At 41.7% G+C, this 7,486-nt stretch overlaps 1 protein-coding gene across 1 annotated transcript in view; it reads left to right on the top strand.

The window, feature by feature from the left end:
* Window positions 1–7,435, top strand: part of NIP7 (nucleolar pre-rRNA processing protein NIP7) — a 66,954-nt gene extending 59,519 nt beyond the window's left edge. The window contains exons 5-6 of the transcript XR_009730825.1: window positions 6,085–6,192; window positions 7,099–7,435. The gene's annotated coding sequence lies outside the window, so the exon portion shown is untranslated. The remainder of the gene's footprint in view (window positions 1–6,084; window positions 6,193–7,098) is intronic.
* The last annotated feature ends 51 nt before the right edge of the window (window positions 7,436–7,486 follow it).

A 7,486-nucleotide genomic window follows, 5' to 3' on the forward strand; every position in this document is an offset into this window, starting at 1 on the left:
CCACCAGGGAGGTCTCTAGATGTGCCTTTTCGTGAAATTATATATATATGAAGTCATACTGTATGTGGTCTGTTGCGATGGGCTTCTTTCACTTAGCACGATGATTTCAAGGTACATTCATGTTTTAGCATGCTCTTTTTTTTGCTGCTGAATTATATTTCATTGTAAGGACACATACACATTTATTTATCTGCATATGGAATCCCATGGACAGAGGAGCTTGGTGGGCTACAGTCCATATGGTCGAAAAAAGTTGGGCTCGACTGAAGCAACTTAGCATAGCATATCTAGATGATCATAGAAAATCATATAAACATCATCCTAATAGAGCAGACAAAATATTTTACAGGCTCTAGTCTCCTTTTATGATTTAAAGAGAAAAAAAAAGACACCTCAGGAAACAATGTAGGTAGGGGAATTCTATCAGATGAAGAGTATCTACTGACAAATCTACAAACATCATATTTAATTGTCAGAGACAGAATGCTTTCCTACTAAGATTAGGAACAAGCCAGAGATGCTCATTTTACCGTTTTTATTCAGTGTTCTACTAGAAATGCTAGTGTGAAATACTCCTTGCCAGTGAAATAAGGCAAGGAAAAAGGCATATAGATTGGAAAGGAACAAGTAAAACCATCCCTATTAGCAGATGATATGATTGCCACGTAGAGTTTTCTAAGAAATTTACAATCACTAGAAGTATAAGTGAGTTTAGCAAGGTTATAAGATACTAAGTCAATGTACAAAATCAATTATATTTCTCTATTATAGCAGCAAACAATTGAAGATGAAATAATTCCATTTGTAATAGCAGAAAACCATAAAATATTTAGAAATAATTTTGACAAAAGATGTAGAAGACCTCGGTGCTGTAAACCACAAATTGAAAAAACATTCAAATAAGTGGAGCAGTGTACCATGTTGGTGGATTGTGAGCCTCAGGATTATTAAGGTGTTCATTCTTTGTAAATTCATCTATAAGTGCTTTTACAGAAATTTACAGGCTGATTTTTAAAAGTAACCTTATTATTTTGGGATACGTTCAGATTTACAGAAAAGTTGCAAAATAGTACAGAGTTTTTATATACCTCTCACCCCACTTCCAATAATGTTACCATCTTGAATATACCATAGTACATTTGTCAAAACTAAGAAATCAACACTGGTACATTACTGTCACTTTAATCTGAATTTTACTGTTTTTTCCCCTGATATCCTTTTTATTTTGTTCTAGGATCCAGTCCAGGTTGCCACTTTGCATTTGAGTTGTCTGTCTCCTTAGTCAAAGTGGGTCTGTGACAATTTCTCCTTGTGTCCTTGTTTTTATTTTTTAAATAAGTTTGATGGTTTTGATTGCTATTGGTCAGGTATTTTGTAGAATGTTCCTCAGTTTGCCTAAAACATTAGGGTTTGCCTAATGTTTTTCTCCTGTTTAGACTGAATTATGGGTTTGGGGGAAGAATGCCAGAGTGGGGAAGTGCTTTTGTAGCACATACCAGGGAGTACATGCTATCAACATGATTTGTCACTGGTGATGTTAACCTTGATCACGTGGCTCAACAAGCTGATTTTAAAACTTTGGTGAAAACATAAAGGGTCTAGAATAGCAGAAACAATTTTGAAAACTCACAAAAGCTTGACTCTCAGCCTTACAAAGCGATCATAACCAAGATAGTGTGGGACTGGCATGAGGCTAGACAAATAACTGGAACAGACTAGCAAGTTGAGAAAAAGACCTACACTTACATGGTCAGTCAGTTTTCGACAAACATGAAAACAATTCAGTGGGGAACTGTTTTCATCAAATAGTGTTGAGACCCTAAGTATCCACTTGGAAAAAAGAGATTGAGAAAGCCAGCTGAGGTCACCAAGTTTGTGAGTAGCAGGGACACAGATTTCAAGCTAGACTTTCTGGCTATCACAGGCTACCATTGTGAATATTAATTTATTTAAGCCATAGTATTTTCCTGAATCAAATTCAATTTGAAGCCATATTCTTAAAAAAGAATGTCTATTGTCATGTCTATTCTTTAAAAAAATATCTATTTTCATGAAAAAAAAAAGCAGAGGCTGAAGAATCATGCCTGATTAAAGGAAACCAAGGAGACATACATAAATGCAATACATTATCCTGACTTGGATCCTTGATCCCATAGATATACCAAAATTTCACAAAGAACAGTATTATAATGATTGGAAAATAATGTGGACAGCCTGTTAGATAATAGTTTTATCTGCATGTTAAATTCTCTGAACTTGAAAATCATACAGGGGCTTTTCATAGAAGACACGGAATTATTTGGAGGTAAAGTGTCATGAGGTCTGCAACTTAACTCTGAAATGGTTTGGTTTAACAATATTAATGACAATAATAAAAATAAATATAAATGAAATAAAATATGGAAAAATAATAACCATTGGTGAATCTAAGTTAAAGTGGGAATTGATTAAATTATTATTTCAACTTCAGTTCAGTCGCTCAGTTGTGTCTGACTCTTTGCAACTCCATGGACTGCAGCACGCCAGGCTTCCCTGTCCATCACCAACTCCCAGAGCTTGCTCAAACTCATGTCCATTGAGTTGGTGATGCCATCCATCCAACCATCTCATCCTCTGTTGTCCCCTTCTCCTTTTGCCTTCAATCTTTCCCAGCATCAGGGTCTTTTCCAGTAAGTCAGTTCTTCGTATCAGGTGCCCAAAGTATTGGAGTTTCAGCTTCAGCATCAGTCCTTCCAATGAATATTCAGGACTAATTTCCTTTAGGATGGACTGATTGGATCTCCTTGCAGTCCAAGGGACTCTCAAGAGTCTTCTCCAACTCCACAGTTCAAAAGCATCAATTCTTCGGCACTCAGCTTTCTTTGTGGTCCAACTCTCACATCCATACATGACTACTGGAAAAACCATTTGAAATTCTAAAAAAGAAATTTAAATACTAATTAAAAAAAAAACCACTTTAATCTGATTCTAATTCCAGTTGCCATGATGGTGGCAAATTGAGTCTCAGTCATTTATGAACATTTCTCTCCTCTGCCCCAGGGATTTTACATAGTGCAGAACATTCAGGAGGGGCCCTCTAGTCTTTAGTCCACACTGGTCACTTCCTGAAGACCGGGCAGAGCTGGCAGCCTCTGCACTGATGCTCAAATATGTCTACTAGCTGGGAGCACTGGCAACAAGGGTCCAGCCTTTCTGCATGCATCATGTAACCCTTCCACTTCAAAATCCTGTCACTAACCTAGGTCCCTTTGGCAAAGCTTATAGGGTTCTTGCTACTGGAGGAATCCCAAACTGCTTTCTTCTTCCCAGACTCAGGAAGCCCAATTTAGCTTTTGTGGTACTCCAAATATATTTGTCCAACCCCTCCCTTGGTGGAGAGTTTCTTCCATGCTAGTTTCTTCAGTTCAGTTCAGTTCAGTCACTCAGTCGTGTCCGACTCTTTGCGACCCCATGAGTTGCAGCACGCCAGGCCTCCGTATCCATCACCAACTCCCAGAGTTCATCAGTCTCACCTCCATCAAGTTGGTGATGCCATCCAGCCATCTCATCCTCTGCTAGCTTCTTAGGATCTTCAAAAACACTATTGGACTCAGTTTCCTAGAGGTGGAGGTAGTAAAGGAAATGCCATGTGATTTTGCTAATTTACTGTATGAAAGATAAACACATATTAAATATGCTTCAAAACAGACTCACAGGGAATTCCCTGGCAGTACAGTGATTAGGACCCTGTGCTTTCACTGCCAAGGGCCAGGGTTCAATCCCTGGTTGGAGGTCAAAGATCCAGCAAACCTCAAGGTGTGGCCAGAAGAAAAACAAAATAGAATGGCTTAAAAAAAAAAAAAGCAGACTCACAGATAATAGAAAACAGATTAGTGATTACCAGTGGGTGCAGGTGGGTGGGAGAGGGGCAGTACTGGGGGGAGTGGCAGGTACAAATAATTGAGTGTAAGGTAGGCTACAAAGACATATTGTACACCATGGGGCATATAGCCAAGTATTTTGTAATAACTGTAAATGAGTGAAACCTTTAAAAATTGTGTAAAAAAGTTCAGTGTTTCCCAAAGTTACCCGTAGATCACATGCATCAGCGTCATTCAAAATAATTTGCTAAAAATGTTAATTTCTGATTATATATCCAGACTTGCTGGACCTGAATCACTGGAAATGGGGCTGGGAATTGGCTTTTTAAATTTTTTTGTGTCTTAAAACAATGTTTTATTATCTCATAATGCTGGGGTTGATGGGGCTGACCTGCTGATATAGCCTGAACACAGTCATGGTTTGTATTAAGTTGATTAAGGGGCAGTCTCAGCTGAGACACCCTAAGTAGCTCATCTTTGTCGACTAGGGGGAAAAAAAGCACAATGTGTGAGCTGTGTTTTGCCTCATCTGGGGCAAAATAGGCCCAAAGAGCAGAGAAGGCAATGGCACCCCACTGCAGTACTCTTGTCTGGAAAATCCCATGGACGGAGGAGCCTGGTAGGCTGCAGTCCATGGGGTCGCTAAGAGTCGGGCACAACTGAGCGACTTCACTTTCACTTTTCACTTTCATGCATTGGAGAAGGAAATGGCAACCCACTCCAGTATTCTTGCCTGGAGAATCCCAGGGACAGAGGAGCCTGGTGGGCTGCCGTCTATGGGGTCGCACAGAGTCGGACACGACTGAATCGACTTAGCAGCAGCAGCAGGCCCAAAAAGACAGCATTTCTATAGCCCAAGAGATAGCATTTCATATAGCCCTGAGAAACTGCAACAAAGAGGTAGGGGGGAATGTCAATATATATATATGTGATTTTGGTGAAGGGAGAGTGCATGCAATGAAACACATAGTTTTTGCAGATTACTGATAGTCACGAGGAGCATGTGTCACCATGAAGGATTTTAGTGCATTTCTAGATTCAAGGAGATGCAAAAATTGGGCTCATAAAATCATCTCCTGAAAGTCCCTAATTATCTGAAGACTTGTTCTGCCAGTTTTTCCCAGAGCACAGAGTGCCTCATTCCTGATCTCCACCTTAACTCCTTTCATGGGGTGTTGAAGGTCTGCAGCTGCAGTGGCTTATAATTTGGTCCTTGTAGAGGTAGGTGGCCGGAGAAGGCAATGGCAACCCACTCCAGTACTCTTGTGTGGAAAATCCCATGGACGGAGCCTGCAGGGCAGAGCCTAGTAGGCTGCAGTCCATGGGACTGCGAAGAGTCGGACACAACTGAGCGACTTCACGTTCACTTTTCACTTTCATGCATTGGAGGAAATGGCAACCCACTCCAGTGTTCTTGCCTGGAGAATCCCAGGGATGGGGGAGCCTGGTGGGCTGCCATCTATGGGGTCACACAGAGTCAGACACGACGGAAGCAACTTAGCAGCAACAGCAGCAGCAGAGGTAGGTGGCAAGTGCCGATATATAGGTAACATCTTTAATCCCAGACTTCTTCACAGCATCATGAAGTGTTCTAAGATGGTGAAGATGGAAATTTCAAGGTTTCTTGAAGTCTAGATGTTGTAACTTGCACAGTACCATTTCTGTCACAATGTATTGGCCAAAGTAAGTAACAAGGAAAGCCAAGATTTAAGGTGAGGAAAAGTCTCACCTACAAGATTGAAGGTGGGAGGAGAAGGGGACGACAGAGGACGAGATGGTTGGATGGCATCACCGACTCAATGGACATGCGTTTGAGTAAACTCCGGGATTTGGTGATGGACAGGGAGGCCTGGTGTGCTGCAGTCCATGGGGTCGCAGAGTCGGACACGACTGAGTGACTGAAAGTCTCTAAGTCTGGACTGGAGGGAATCTGCTTTTTTGTTGTTGTTGAGCTTCGTGACTTGTAGGATGTTAGCTCCCCCAATCAGGGATCAAACTTTCACTGCAGTGAAAGATCAGAGTCCTAACCACTGAACTTCCAGGGAATTCCTGGGAATTTGCATCTTTAACGTAGCCTTCTAGTTGACTCACGCACACCAGGGTTAACTATGAATCATCATTTAACAAATATGTTTACAGAACTGTGTCCTTTTGCATTTGCTACAAATTTCTATTGCTAGCACTTAGATTTATATACATATGTAAATGTTTTTGTTCCTTTCAGAAATTTCTGAAATAGTAATGTGCTTAAGTACCATATGGAGATGGGATCACTGGAGCTCAGGATGGTAGCAGAGTTTGTGATAAAGAAGGAATTCGAGGAGCTTGAAAGGTGAGTAGGCATCAGAAGGAAGAGGGTATCATAAGTGGGTGGACCTGATATGATCACAGATGTGGGCTTATACCAGTTGGTTTAGGAGTCAGGGACTGGTGCACAAGGCTTGTAAAAGGGAATGGCTGGGGATGGATTATGGAGAGTAATGACATGACTGAAGTGACTTAGCATACATGAATGCATGGAGAATATGGGAGAGTGACATGATGAAAATAAACATCTCACCATGACCAGTTTGTCATTTGTAATGGCAGTTAAGAATGCGTAGCTCACAATATTGCATATTAATTCCAAAATGCTGGGACCTCTAACCAGCCACAGTTGAGGTGAAATTTTATTTTAGGACATGTAGAAACAGTGTAGTTGTCCTGGTTACTTAATAATTCACTTAAAAACAGATCTCTCCCCCCACCCCGCCCTGAGCCTTATTTAGAGATAATTGACATACAAGAAAATCAGATTCTCAGTAATGGCACAAACTTGGGATTCTCCATTAATTGACATACAAGAAAATCAGATTCTCAGTAATGGCACAAACTTGGGATTCTCCATATCGTACCCTCAAACACTGTCTCAAGTGCCGGTTCACCGCCTGTCATTTATACACTGAATACTAGGCACCAAGCGCTCTGCAGGTACACGCTCTCTCTCTCTCAATCGGCCAAATTTCTCTATAAAGTAGAGATTATCATGCCCGTTTTACTGGTGAAGAGGAAACTGAGCCTTAAAGAGACAGGTCACAGCCCGGAGAGTGCAAAGTAAAAATGTACATCTGGGGCTGGAACAGAAGCTGTTCAGGAGTTGGGGTGGTGGTAGGGGCAGAACAAGTTACTCTTGACTCAAGACGGATCCTTTACAAGGTGAAGGAAAATGGGAAAAAGGTGACTTTGCCTCGTCTTCCAGAATTCTGCAGGTCTGTAAGCTGCTTCCCTGGTGGCTCAGACGGTAAAGAATCCGCCCGCAATGCTGGAGACCTGGGTTCCATCCCTGGGTTGGTAAGATCCCCTGGAGGAGGCGGCATGGCAACCCACTCCACTATTCTTGCCTGGAGAATCCCCATGGACAGATGAGCCCGGCGGGCTATGGCCCATGGGATCGCAAAGAGTCGGACATGACTGAGCGACTAAGCACAACACATAAACCGACTGAAGAAGAAACCTCTTAGACAGACGTGTCTCTTAGGCGCCTTTCCAAAATCACGGTATCTTATTGGTGAGATTGGAGGGGATGGGTGATCCAGATTGGTTAGTTTTACCTCGAACCAGGCCGACGCCCCTAGGGTCTGGTGAGG

Source organism: Bos javanicus, chromosome 18 (assembly GCF_032452875.1).
Source record: "Bos javanicus breed banteng chromosome 18, ARS-OSU_banteng_1.0, whole genome shotgun sequence".
NCBI lineage: Eukaryota > Metazoa > Chordata > Mammalia > Artiodactyla > Bovidae > Bos > Bos javanicus.